This window comes from Silene latifolia, chromosome 8, assembly GCF_048544455.1.
Source record: "Silene latifolia isolate original U9 population chromosome 8, ASM4854445v1, whole genome shotgun sequence".
Taxonomy (NCBI): Eukaryota; Viridiplantae; Streptophyta; class Magnoliopsida; order Caryophyllales; family Caryophyllaceae; genus Silene; species Silene latifolia.
In genome coordinates, this window is record NC_133533.1 from 58,199,080 (window position 1) to 58,213,954 (window position 14,875).

Below are 14,875 nucleotides of genomic sequence, written 5' to 3' on the forward strand. Positions count from 1 at the left end.
ACTGAGAAATCCTTGCGCGAGTTGAGACGATCATCAAGGGTGTTGCCGACAGAGGAAGAGCTGAGTACTCTGTCAAGTTACTACGAGAACGCTCTGTTCGAAGAAGATCCACCTACATCTCCTGCTTCTACTTCTTCAGCTGAGACAGTCACTTCTCCATAAATTCTAGTCATGGCTGAAGAAGCAACTATAGCAAGTCATTCTGAGCCGACAGCTGAAAATCTTTACAAGGGGTTCGAATTACCTAGAGCTGATAGGAAATTCGAACCGAAGCCTTCCTATATCAACTTAGTTGAGAGGAACCGATTCGGGAGCGCAAATGAAGATGCGACCAAGCATATGGAGATATTTATTGATTATTGTTGCTCTATACCCCACCGACCGGTGTGACCCGGAGACCGAGATAAAGGAGACTATGTTTATATTCTCACTCCGTGATCTTTGCAAGGGAGTGGTACGGAGATCCGGACCGAGCCGCTCATGGGATCACCGATCGGAATTCCTTAGCCCCGGCATTTTACAAAAAGTACTTCTCCGCCTCGAAGACTAATGCCATTAGAGCTCGGATCACGAGCTTTAAACAAGGGCCGGATGAGAATTTTCATGAAGCATGGGTCCGTTTCAAGAAGTGGTCCGAACCATACCGCACCATGGGTTCAAAAATGGAGTCTTTGCAATCGGTTCTATAACGGGTGTATGACGATCGAGGGCTATTTTGGATCTGCAGCCCAATGGCCGATTTCTTTGAGAATATGGAAGAGACTAAGGGGTGGAAGATCATTGACGACTTAGCCACCCACAAAGTCGAATATGGGAATTCCGGGGGAATCAAAGAAGGAGTCTTTGAATCTCCTTCTCAGGCCGCACTTGAAGCTCTCACTGCGAGATTTGACAAGTATGAACTGGGAGGAGCTTCAAAAGGAGGTATTTACCAAGTGAATCTTTGTTTGAGACGGTCCTTTTCTCGTAGAAGATGTGGAGCCGAGGGACATGTTTCAGAAAATTATCCTAGTCCCTTTGAGTCTTGCGCCGCCTTTCAACATTATAGGCAGACAAACACCTACTATGAGCCTAATGTTCATCCCAACTTGAGGTGGAGTAACCAGAATGTTCTAAATCCCACTCCACCTCCGCAGAAGCAGCAAGCCTATGTGCCCCCTCACAAGCAACAACCATATCAAAAACCTCCCTATGTGCCGCAGCAGCAACAATCTCAAAATTCTGACTTTGCTGAGTTGAAGAATATGTTGCAAAAGGAGTCCCAAGCTAGAGAGGCCGGAATGAAACTTTTAGAAAGCCAAATTGCTCAATTGGCTAGCAAGAGTACCACTCGAGCTTCGGGACACTTGGCCTGACCGAAACCCGACCGTAAAGAGACCCTAAATGCCATTACTTTGAGGAGTGGGTCTACCCTGGAGGTGCCTACCATGGTCGAGGACGTCGCCAAAAAGAATGAGGCGAAACCGAGTCGAATAAAGTCAGAACGAACAATAGCAAGAAAAAGGCGTCTACCTGGGTATATCGTCGATCGGATCGATATACCCAGTCGATCGACTGAAGTGCGGGTTACAGGAGCTTCTGGTCCTGTTCAAGTCAGTCGATCGACTGACCTCACTGGTCGATCGACTGAGGCCGCTGCTGATAGTGAACCTTTTCGTCCTCCAATGCCCAACAACTTGAGGGATCACTTGTTTCGGGGTACGACAGTCCCGAAAATATTGGGGCAAGACCCGAGTGCTGATGGGTCCGTCCCGATTCCGAAGTACGACCCAATGTCGATCAATGGTTCCTATTTGAGACGGTCTGAAGAGGGGTCAAGCTTCAATAAGGAGAAGGTAGTGGACTTCCAGCCTAAGTCCACGGATGCCGGCATGCGAGACTTAGAGGAGAGGGCTAAGCTACTTCTTTCAGCCCCTTATCCAGAGAGACTAGTGCCGACAAAGGAACAGGTATCTTTCAATAAATTTGAAAATGTTGTTCGTAGTCTTAACGTACAAGTACCTTTCCTTGAATTAGTGAATCAAGTGCCCGCTTATATGAAGTTCATGAAGCAATTGCTTTCTAAAAAGAGGTCACTTGAAACTGTGCATACTGTCGCACTCACTAAAGAGTCATGTTCTTATCTGTCTCACACTGCACCCCACAAGCTAGAGGACCCAGGTAGCTTTTCCGTTCCTTGTAATATAGGTACCTTCTCTATTGAGAAGGCATTATGTGACCTAGGAGCTAGAATTAGCGTCATACCCTTGAGTCTTGCTAGAAAGTTAAAATTGAATAGGTTTGCAGTTACGGACATGACCGCTCAGATGGCTGACCGATCTGCGGTCCAGCCTAAAGGAGTCCTAGAGGACATCCCTGTGCAAATAGGGAAGTTTTTCTTCCCTGTAGACTTTGTAGTCCTAGATATGCCTGAGGATGCCCACATACCTATCATTCTAGGTAGGCCATTTACGCACACATTTGGTGCGAGTTATTAATGTTGGTTACGGGACCCGACCTTCAAAGTGGGGAAGCATTCTATTGTCTTCGCCAGACGGCTAGGAAGAAAGACCCCATGTGGCTGTCACCTGTAATACGGTTTACGAAAAGAAATCATACTTTGTGCTTCCTGATATGCCTGTCTCTATTCCTATTCCTGTTATAACACCTCCGCCCCAGACTGGGAGCAAGAAGGAGGAAGATTATGTTGTTTTAGACATTGCAGGAGCTGGTTTGGGGAAGGAAGAGCCGCGGGTTGCTCCGGCTGTGAAGGAGCAAATCGTTTCAAGAGGCGGTCTTGGATGCCTGAGTTATGGCACTGATGAGGAGCTTGAAGATGAGACAGCCAAAGTGAGGAAGTCCGACTAGGACTTTGATGAGCCGGAAGAGATCATTGATTGGGGAGATGACGAAGCTGTAGATCCGTCAAGCTCTACGGATGCTGAAGCTAAGAAGGGTGCAGCTGATAAGATGAGCACCATTGAGGCTACCTCTTGTAGCCAGAAGCCGACGAAGTGGGCCATACAGTGGCCGTTCTTGATCAACTATTAGTTGATCGAATTCTTTATCAAAAACTTTCATTTTATTGCTGTTAATCTTTTTTGTTTATTGCTTTTGTGTGCGCGAGACTTCGCATTTATTTTTGTTGCTTAGGAGTTTTAAGCACTTTAGACTTTACTTTTGTTTTTGCGCAATTTTGGGCGCGTATTATTGTGCATTTACAGGTTTTTAGACCTCATTAGCTCAAGTAATCGAGCAAGTACGAAGAAATCAGAAGTTACAGCAGTTTTCCCCGTCGATCGACTGAGCTATGTGGTCGATCGACTGGTCTGCAGTTTCCAGGAGCAACTGTTCCCTTCACCTTGGTCGATCGACTGAGTGATGTGGTCGATCGACCGCCCGCCTGCTCTATATCTTCACGACTTCTCCCCTGCTGTGTTTGGTCGATTTGCGGACTTGAGGGAGTTTTCTACTCCACTTTATCTTCCGTCAAATTATTTATTTCTTCTATTTTTCTGACCTTGTGCATATAATTACCGCTTCATTATTGTCTTCTCGATTTTATGCGTGGGTTTTGTTTGTCTTTCAGGTACTTTTTGGTAGCACTGCTGGCTACTGGAACCTCCTAGCTCACGCTGGTTTGGGGAGGTTTTCTTTTTGCTGCGCTTAAAATCTTGTGAGTTCCCGATTTCCACTTCATGTCATATTTCTTTATTTTCTCGCAAATTCCCGTTTTCCATTTTTCTTCATTACATGATTTTGCACAATGGGGTCATTGTGCGATTTGGTTTGGGGAAGGGTTTTGCGTCGCATTTCATTTGCTTGAATTCACGTTTATATTATTGCCTTGCATCGTTTATTTCATTTCTTATATATACAAAAATTCCAAAAAAAAATAATTGAAAAATTTCAAAAAAAATTCAAAAAATGCACGTTTAGTTTAGCATATAGGTTGAGTCGGAACGGTAGTATTTCAATGATGACATTGCATTTGCACCTGTTTTTGCCTAAGCCTTGCTTAAATTGACATGTTATTAGTAGAATCGTATAAGTGCATATCTACGAGTTTTCGTTAATTATTTGCTGAACTTGAGACTTGACTTTGATTTTTGGCAAACTACATTATATTTCTGAGTTATTAGAGCCTATAACTGGTGACATCTATGACCAGTTTATCTAGGATGTGAGTAGTACTCCTTATGAGACATGTTACATAAATGTGCATAATTATGAACTTAATTTGCTTAATACCTGTATACATTCGGTTTGTGGTTTGTTGACACATGTGGTAGAGGTTTCCCTTTATTCGTTTTACCAATAAGCTTCACACTGCCAAAAAACATCCTTTTTGTCCCGTTAACTACATCCTACATTTAGCCTGCCCTTGTCAAGCTAGTAGTCTACGTTCTTGGGATTGTTACTTAGTTTTTGGTAGCATTTGCTCTTATTGAGATTTTGTTGGATAAAAAGAATGAAGGAGGAAAGAAGTTCAAAGAAAAGAAAAAGGAAAAATGATTCGAAAAAGAAAAAAAAAGGAGTTCTGCATCTTTGTTCAAACGATCGACCGCCAATTGATTCACAGTCGATCGACCGAGGTTCGAAAAGAAAAGAAGAAATCAGTTCGCATAAATTCAAAATCCTTATCTTATGGCGATTTTTGCTCCCATGTTGCATTAGTATCTTATGGGGAGTTAGTTGATTACTTTTATACTGGAGATTGTGAGATCTGTGCTTGCTATAGCACCGTTTCGTTTGATTATGAGCAAGTAGAAGAATGTTGCCATATGGTTCCGTTTTGGTACTAGCTTGATCACCTGTACCTCCACTTTCCCATAAATGTTTTGCCCCTTCTTACCCATACCTCACATATCCACATATATACCTCGGCATGTGTCATGGTCTTTTGTTGGTTGGAATGCATATGTACGGTTGTAGAGATTGTTTTCATATTATATTGTAGGAATGTTCTTATAAGTCGTAGTTAGATGAGAGTCTTTACAAAATGAATTCTTTCTATCCTCTTATATATTCACCTGTGCTTATGTGTGATATGAGCGACCCGTGAGAGTCCAATTTGATAAGTCTCTATAGTTAACGGTTCAGCAGTTTTTAACGACCTTATAACTCGTGTGCATGATTCACATTACTAATTGATTGTTGGTTGTTGCATTAAAATGGTTTAGGCTTTACATGTTGTAATTCGCTCTGAGATTGAACTCGTTCCATTAGGTCATTAGATCGAGTCTAGTTCTTGCTTGGGGACAAGCAAGGGTTTGGTTTGGGGAAGTTTGATGCGTGTCATTTATATGATGTTTTACACCTCATTTTACACGCATTTCAGAGCTCATTTGTGTAGTTTAAGCTACCATTTCCCCTATTTCCGTCTACTTTCGTGTTTTTGTACATTATTGCAGAAATGTGAAGAACTCAACGGAAATTGAGCAAATCCGTCCCCGAGTATCCTGCATTGCATTTGACGTGAAGTATTCACTTCAGAAACGAGCTTGGTGCGCATTTCAAGGCCCAAAAGACAAATCCACGAGACTATAGAAGTCAAGTACCAGCTAAAGCAGTCGATCGACCAGTACCATCATTCGATCGACCAACCCACGGGTTCCAGAAGCTACTGTACACGGTGTCCCAGTCGATCGACCGGTCCCAGCAGTCGATTGACCACACCGCTACTTCAGACGAGAATTAAAAGATCGAGGAAAAGCAAGCCCATTGTTTTTAGGTTTTGGAAATAAAAGTTACGTTAGTTTGCTATATAACGTAACCTAGAACATCAGAATAGGCATCGAATTATTATCTACGTTTTACATTCAGTTTTATCAGTTTTAGAATATCAATAATTAGGGTTTGGAATATTGGTTTCCATCGGATTTTCGTTCGTACTTCTAATCATTCCGTTACAATTCCTCTGCTATTTCGGTATTCTTTCTATTCTATTTCAGTTCATCTTTATTGCGTTGATAGTATAGAAATTGCTAGGTAGATTCAAAGCCAATTTTATCGTTTTATGCTATTTATTTATCTTTCCGTATTAATCATGAATTCAGTAGATTTAATAGTCAATCTTATTGTTGTTATCATTCTTAGTATGAGTAGCTAATTTATTCGTGCTAGGATGTAGCGGAATTATAATGTAGGCGGCGTAGAATTAACATGGCCTGGAATCGCGTGTCAGTCGATCGACTGCCATACCTGGTCGATCGACTGACCACGTGAGGTTTTACCTTCGTTTTAATTGATTTAAATGTTGTATTTGACGAATCGAATGCATGCGACTAGTTGAATGCTTAATATTTGACTGACCCATTAGATCGAAAGATAGGGACAGTTGTTAGATCACCAATTAAAATGACTAAACTATGCTGAGATCGAAAGATAGGTAAAGTTTAGATTATTAGTCACTTTTCAGGACGAGAGTCAGTATTAGTGATATTAGGGACTTATAGCGAGATCGAAAGATGCTATCTGTAAAGAGTGGACCGAGAGGACCTCTTGTTTCCCGCCTCATGTGTTTGATTTAGACCGACTTAGTTTGCTGCCGCCGAAACTATAGTGAACCGACCATCCTAGTACCCTTCTTTTTATTTGATTTAATATATTTCTTTATTTTAATTTTTATTGTTATTAGCTACAGACCAAATCAAATCAACTCCCACACTTGCTACCTTAGACTAAATTTAGACAACTTTTAATTACATTCGCCTCCTTGTGGTTCGACCCTGTTACCACTAGCCTAGGTTAGTTTTAATAGGAATTATAAATATTATTTTTGGTACTCACAACGACGGGTATCAAATTTTGGCGCCGTGGCCGGGGAGGCAATTGTTCTAATTTTTAGTTGTTTTTATTTAGTCTTTCCTAGTTTATGGGACATCTGTTCCTTAAACTTTTCTTATATTCTTTTTGTAGTTTCTTCTTATGCGCAGGTCACAGGGTGGTGAACTAGTACCGTTCAATCCTGAGACTGAGAAATCCTTGCGCGAGTTGAGACGATCATCAAGGGTGTTGCCGACAGAGGAAGAGCTGAGTACTCTGTCAAGTTACTACGAGAACGCTCTGTTCGAAGAAGATCCACCTACATCTCCTGCTTCCACTTCTTCAGCTGAGACAGTCACTTCTCCAGAAATTCTAGTCATGGCTGAAGAAGCAACTATAGCAAGTCATTCTGAGCCGACAGCTGAAAATCTTTACAAGGGGTTCGAATTACCTGGAGCTGATAGGAAATTCGAACCGAAGCCTTCCTATATCAACTTAGTTGAGAGGAACCAGTTCGGGGGAGCTGCAAATGAAGATGCAGCCAAGCATATGGAGATATTTATTGATTATTGCTGCTCTATACCCCCACCGACCGGTGTGACCCAGGACCAGATAAACGAGACTATGTTTATATTCTCACTCCGTGATGCTGCAAGGGAGTGGTACAGAGATCTGGACCGAGCCGCTCATGGGATCACCGACTGGAATTCCTTAGCCCTGGCATTTTACAAAAAGTACTTCTCTGCCTCGAAGACTAATGCCATTAGAGCTCATATCACGAGCTTTAAACAAGGGCCGGATGAGAATTTTCATGAAGCATGGGTCCGTTTCAAGAAGCTGGTGCGAACCATACCGCACCATGGGTTCGAAAAATGGAGTCTTTGCAATCAGTTCTATAACAGGCTGTATGTCGATCAGAGGGCTATTTTGGATCTCGACCAATGGCCGATTTCTTTGAGAATATGGGAGAGACTAAGGGGTAGAAGATCATTGACGACTTAGCCACCCACAAAGCTGAATATGGGAATTCCAGGGGGAATCAAAGGAGGAGTGCTGAATCTCCTTCTGTAGCTGCACTTGAAGCTCTCACTGCGAGATTTGACAAGTATGAACTGGGAGGAGCTTCAAAAGGAGGTATTTACCAAGTGAATGTTGTTTCAGACGGTCCTTTCGTCTGTAGAAGATGTTGAGCCGAGGGACATGTTTCAGAAAATTATCCTAGTCCCTTTGAGTCTTGCGCCGCCTTTCAACATTATAGGCAGACAAACACCTACTATGAGCCTAATGTTCATCCCAACTTGAGGTGGAGTAACCAGAATATTCTAAATCCCACTCCACCTCCGCAGCAGCAGCAAGCCTATGTGCCCCCTTACAAGCAACAACCATATCAAAAACCTCCCTATGTGCCGCAGCAGCAACAATCTCAAAATTCTGACTTTGCTGAGTTGAAGAACATGTTGCAAAAGGAGTCCCAAGCTAGAGAGGCCGTAATGAAACTTTTAGAAAGCCAAATTGCTCAATTGGCTAGCAAGAGTACCACTCGAGCTCCGGGACACTTACCGACTCAAACTGACCAGAAAGAGACCCTAAATGCCATTACTTTGAGGAGTGGGTCTACCCTAGAGGGGCCTACCATGGTCGAGGACGCTGCTGAAAAGAATGAGGCGAAACCGAGTCAGAATAAAGCTGTAACGAACAATAGCAAGAAAAAGGCGTCTACCAGGTATATCAGTCGATCGACTGATATACCCAGTCGATCGACTGAAGTGCGGGTTCTGAGAGCTTACGGTCTGTTCCGTCGGTCGATCGACCGACCTCACTGGTCGATCGGCGAGGCGGCTGCGATAGTGAACCTTTTCGTCCTCCAATGCCCAACAACTTGAGGGATCACTTGTTTGGTACGACGGTCCGAAAATATTGGGGCAAGACCGAAAGTCTTGATGGGTCCGTCCCGATTCCGAAGTACGACCCAATGTCGATCAATGGTTCCTATTTGAGACGGTCTGAAGAGGGGTCAAGCTTCAATAAGGAGAAGGTAGTTGACTTCCAGCCTAAGTCCACGGATGCCGGCATGCGAGACTTAGAGGAGAGGGCTAAGCTACTTCTTTCAGCCCCTTATCCAGAGAGACTAGTGCCGACAAAGGAACAGGTATCTTTCAATAAATTTGAAAATGTTGTTCGTAGTCTTAACGTACAAGTACCTTTCCTTGAATTAGTGAATCAAGTGCCCGCTTATATGAAGTTCATGAAGCAATTGATTTCTAAAAAGAGGTCACTTGAAACTGTGCATACTGTCGCACTCACTAAAGAGTCATGTTCTGATCTGTCTCACACTGCACCCCACAAGCTAGAGGACCCAGGTAGCTTTTCCGTTCCTTGTAATATAGGTACCTTCTCTATTGAGAAGGCATTATGTGACCTAGGAGCAAGCATTAGCGTCATGCCCTTGAGTCTTGCTAGAAAGTTAAAATTGAATAGGTTTGCAGTTACGAACATGACCGTTCAGATGGTTGACCGATCTGCGGTCCAGCCTATAGGAGTCCTAAAGGACATCCCTGTGCAAATAGGGAAGTTTTTCATCCCTGTAGACTTTGTAGTCCTAGATATGCCTGAGGATGCCCACATACCTATCATTCTAGGTAGGCCATTTATGCACACTGCTGGTGCAGTTATTGATGTTGGTTCTGGGACCCTGACCTTCAAAGTGGGGAAGCATTCTATTGTCTTTGCCCAGACAGCTAGGAAGAAAGACCCCATGTGGCCTGTCACCTGTAATATGGTTTCTGAAAAGAAATCATACTTTGTGCTTCCTGATATGCCTGTCTCTATTCGTATTCCTGTTATAACACCTCCGCCCCAGACTGGGAGCAAGAAGGAGGAAGATTCTGTTGTTTTAGACATTGCAGGAGCTGGTTTGGGGAAGGAAGAGCCGCGGGTTGCTCCGACTGTGAAGGAGCAAATCGTTTCAAGAGGCGGTCTTGGATGCCTGAGTTATGGCACTGATGAGGAGCTTGAAGATGAGCCAGCCAAAGTGAGGAAGTCCGACTTGGACTTTGATGAGCCGGAAGAGATCATTGATTGGGGAGATGACGAAGCTGTTGATCCGTCAAGCTCTACGTATGCTGAAGCTAAGAAGGGTGCAGCTGATAAGATGAGCACCATTGAGGCTACCTCTTGTAGCCAGAAGCCGACGAAGTGGGCCATACCATGGCCGTTCTTGATCAACTATTAGTTGATCGAATTCTTTATCAAAAACTTTCATTTTATTGCTGTTAAACTTTTTTGTTTATTGCTTTTGTGTGCGCGAGACTTCACAATTATTTTTGTTGCTTAGAAGTTTGAAGTACTTTAGACTTTACTTTGGGTTTTGCGCAATTTTGGGCGCGTATTATTGTGCATTTACAGGTTTTTAGACCTCATTAGCTCAAGTAATCAAGCAAATACGAAGAAATCGGTTACAAGATTTTCCCGATCGATCGCGAGCTATGTGGTCGATCGACTGGTCTGCAGTTTCCAGGAGCTATTGTTCCCTTCACCTTGGTCGATCGACTGAGTGATGTGGTCGATCGACCGCCCTGCACTGCTGTATCTGTTCATGACCTCTCCCCTGCTGTGTTTGGTCGATTTGCGGACTTGAGGGAGTTTTCTACTCCACTTTATCTTCCGTCAAATTATTTATTTCTTCTATTTTTCTCACCTTGTACATATAATTACCGCTTCATTATTGTCTTCTCGATTTTATGCGTGGGTTTTGTTTGTCTTTCAGGTACTTTTTGGTAGCACTGCTGGCTACTGAAACCTCCTAGCTCACGCTGGTTTGGGGAGGTTTCCTTTTTGCTGCGCTTAAAATCCTGTGAGTTCCCGATTTCCACTTCATGTCATATTTCTTTATTTTCTCGCAAATTCCCGTTTTCCATTTTTCTTCATTACATGATTTTGCACAATGGGGTCATTGTGCGATTTGGTTTGGGGAAGGGTTTTGCGTCGCATTTCATTTGCTTGCATTCAAGTTTATATTATTGCCTTGCATCGTTTATTTCATTTCTTATATATACAAAAATTCCAAAAAAAAAAAAATTGAAAAATTTCAAAAAAAATTCAAAAAATGCACGTTTATTTTAGCATATAGGTTGAGTCGGAACGGTAGTATTTCAATGATGACATTGCATTTGCACCTGTTTTTGCCTAAGCCTTGCTTAAATTGACATGTTATTAGTAGAATCGTATAAGTGCATATCTACGAGTTTTCGTTAATTATTTGCTGAACTTGAGACTTGACTTTGATTTTTGGCAAACTACATTATATTTCTGAGTTATTAGAGCCTATAACTGGTGACATCTATGACCAGTTTATATAGGATGTGAGTAGTACTCCTTATGAGACATGTTACACAAATGTGCATAAATATGAACTTAATTTGCTTAATACCTGTATGCATTCGGTTTGTGGTTTGTTGACACATGTGGTAGTGGTTTCCCTTTATTCGTTTTGCCCATAAGCTTCACACTGCAAAAAAACATCCTTTTTGTCCCGTTAACTACATCCTACATTTAGCCTGCCCTTGTCAAGCTAGTAGTCTACGTTCTTGGGATTGTTACTTAGTTTTTGGTAGCATTTGCTCTTATTGAGATTTTGTTGAATAACAAGAATGAAGGAGGAAAGAAGTTCAAAGAAAAGAAAAAGGAAAAATGATTCGAAAAAAAAAAAAAGAGTTCTGTACTGTTCAAAGCAGTCGATCGACCGCCAATTCTGGTCGATCGACTGAGGTTCGAAAGAAAAGAAGAAATCAGTTCGCATAAATTCAAAATCCTTATCTTATGGCGATTTTTGCTCCCATGTTGCATTAGTATCTTATGGGGAGTTAGTTGATTACTTTTATACTGGAGATTGTGAGATCTGTGCTTGCTATAGCACCGTTTCGTTTGATTGTGAGCAAGAAGAAGGATGTTGCCATATGGTTCCGTTTTGGTACTAGCTTGATCACCTGTACCTCCACTTTCCCATAAATGTTTTGCCCCTTCTTACCCATACCTCACATATCCACATATATACCTCGGCATGTGTCATGGTCTTTTGTTGGTTGGAATGCATATGTACGGTTGTAGAGATTGTTTTCATATTATATTGCAGGCATGTTCTTATAAGTCGTAGTTAGGTGAGAGTCTTTACAAAATGAATTCTTTCTATCCTCTTATATATTCACCTGTGCTTATGTGTGATATGAGCGACCCGTGAGAGTCCAATTTGATAAGTCTCTATAGTTAACGGTTCAGCAGTTTTTAACGACCTTATAACTCGTGTGCATGATTCACATTACTAATTGATTGTTGGTTGTTGCATTAAAATGGTTTAGGCTTTACATGTTGTAATTCGCTCTGAGATTGAACTCGTTCCATTAGGTCATTAGATCGAGTATAGTTCTTGCTTGGGGACAAGCAAGGGTTTGGTTTGGGAAAGTTTGATGCGTGTCATTTATATGATGTTTTACACCTCATTTTACACGCATTTCAGAGCTCATTTGTGCAGTTTAAGCTACCATTTCCCCTATTTCCGTCTACTTTCGTGTTTTTGTACATTATTGCAGAAATGTGAAGAACTCAACGGAAATTGAGCTAAATCCGTCCCCGAGTATCCTGCATTGCATTTGACGTGAAGTATTCACTTAAGGAACGAGCTTGGTGCGCATTTCAAGGCCCAAAAGACAAATCCACGAGACTATAGAAGTCAAGTACCAGCTAAAGCATTCGATCGACCAGTACCATCAGTCGATCGACCAACCCACGGGTTCCAGAAGCTACTGTACACGGTGTCCCAGTCGATCGACCGGTCCCAGCAGTCGATCGACCACACCGCTACTTCAGACGAGAATTAAAAGATCGAGGAAAAGCAAGCCCATTGTTTTTAGGTTTTGGAAATAAAAGTTACGTTAGTTTGCTATATCACGTAACCTAGAACATCAGAATAGGCATCGAATTATTATCTAAGTTTTACATTCAGTTTTATCAGTTTTAGAATATCAATAATTGGGGTTTGGAATATTGGTTTGCATCGGATTTTCGTTCGTACTTCTAATCATTCCGTTACAATTCCTCTGCAATTTCGGTATTCTTTCTGTTCTATTTCAGTTCATCTTTATTGCGTTGATAGTATAGAAATTGCTAGTTAGATTCAAAGCCAATTTTATCGTTTTATGCTATTTATTTATCTTTCCGTATTAATCATGAATTCAGTAGATTTAATAGTCAATCTTATTGTTGTTATCATTCTTAGTATGAGTAGCTAATTTATTCGTGCTAGGATGTAGGGGAATTATAATGTAGGCGGCGTAGAATTAACATGGCCTGGAATCGCGTGTCAGTCGATCGACTGCCATACCTGGTCGATCGACTGACCACGTGAGGTTTTACCTTCGTTTTAATTGATTTAAATGTTGTATTTGACGAATCGAATGCATGCGACTAGTTGAATGCTTATTATTTGACTGACCCATTAGATCGAAAGATGGGGACAGTTGTTAGATCACCAATTAAAATGACTAAACTATGCTGAGATCGAAAGATAGGTAAAGTTTAGATTACTAGTCACTTTTCAGGACGAGAGTCAGTATTAGTGATATTAGGGACTTATAGCGAGATCGAAAGATGCTATCTGTAAAGAGTGGACCGAGAGGACCTCTTGTTTCCCGCCTCATGTGTTTGATTTAGACCGACTTAGTTTGCTTCCGCCGAAACTATAGTGAACCAACCATCCTAGTACCCTTCTTTTTATTTGATTTAATATATTTATTTAGTTTAATTTTTATTGTTATTAGCTACAGACCAAATCAAATCAACCCCCACACTTGCTACCTTAGACTAAATTTAGACAACTTTTAATTACATTCGCCTCCTTGTGGTTCGACCCTGTTACCACTAGCCTAGGTTAGTTTTAATAGGAATTATAAATATTATTTTTAGTACTCACAACGACGGGTATCAAGGAGTGTTAGGAGCTATGACAGACTCTGACTCCGACTCAGACTCAGATTCAGATTCTTCTCCACTTGCCTCTTTGAACATAGGGCCTTCTCCAGTTGTAATCTTGAGAATGCGGCCTCGGCGATCGGTCCACTTGATGGTTTTCCTCCAGCCTTGTGTAGCTTTCTCCGGGTCATTGTCGGAGATCAAGGCAGTGGGGTCAAATCGGTTGTCCTTCAGGGCGATGTTGATAATGTCCTCATAGTCGAGATGCTTGATGTTATCCTCTCCAAAAAGGAGGGTGACAACTTGTCCATCGAGGCATGACGACGGCTTAGACTCGATTGATGCAGCTTCGGTGTTGTCGGGGATGAAGTAGCAATCCTAGAAGACTTCCACACCCGGGTACCTGGCCTTGGCTACAAAGTCATAGATCGGCTCCGGAAAGCCATGGTAGAGCTCTGATTCTCCCTCGGGAACAAAGTATCCATTGAGGGTCGGATGATAGGGATGGAGGATAACTCCGTGCTTCTTGCGTTTCTGAACTAGGAGGTTCTTCTCCTGGATATCTTCATCGGTAGGTTCATATCCCAGTCCGAAGGGAATGTTGGGGACCTTAGCCTGTTTCAAGGGAGGTAAGGTGCTCTTCAATGGATTGAGGGGTAAGCCCGGGAAGTAGCCCTAGCGCATCGTGATGCGGTTGACTGTGAGGTTGGCAAACGGGTCACAATCAAAGGGTGTTGATTCATCAGTTATGGCATTCACAGCTTGGAACCCCCACATTTCATTATCATCTTCCTCAATGGTCTGGGAGGCTATTCACTTCCTTATGACAGCTTTGATCGGGGATGCAGGAATTGTGATTGTTTTCCCGTTGAAGGGGACTCTGATCTTCTGGTGGAGTGTTGAGGTAACTGCTTTGACGGCGTGAATCCAGGGATGTCCCGGGAGCATATTGAAGGAGGCGTCGATGTCGACCACCTGAAAACTGGTTTGCCTTTCCAGTGGTCCGGTTGCGACAGTCAGAGTGATGAGCCCCGCGACGAGTGATGTCGTAGGCGCGTACTCCTTGATTTGTTGGGACCAAATCAGCTTCCTTAACACCCAGCTTGTAAGCACTCTTTAGGGGAATGACATTTACCGCGGATCCGTCATCTACAAGGACCATGGG

At 42.4% G+C, this 14,875-nt stretch overlaps 1 non-coding gene across 1 annotated transcript; it reads right to left on the reverse strand.

Annotated features, from left to right (window-relative positions):
* Window positions 1-551: 551 nt before the first annotated feature.
* Window positions 552-657, reverse strand: LOC141597969 (small nucleolar RNA R71). Its single transcript, XR_012523175.1, has one exon. It is a non-coding gene; the product is annotated as a small nucleolar RNA R71 (small nucleolar RNA).
* Window positions 658-14,875: the final 14,218 nt, after the last annotated feature.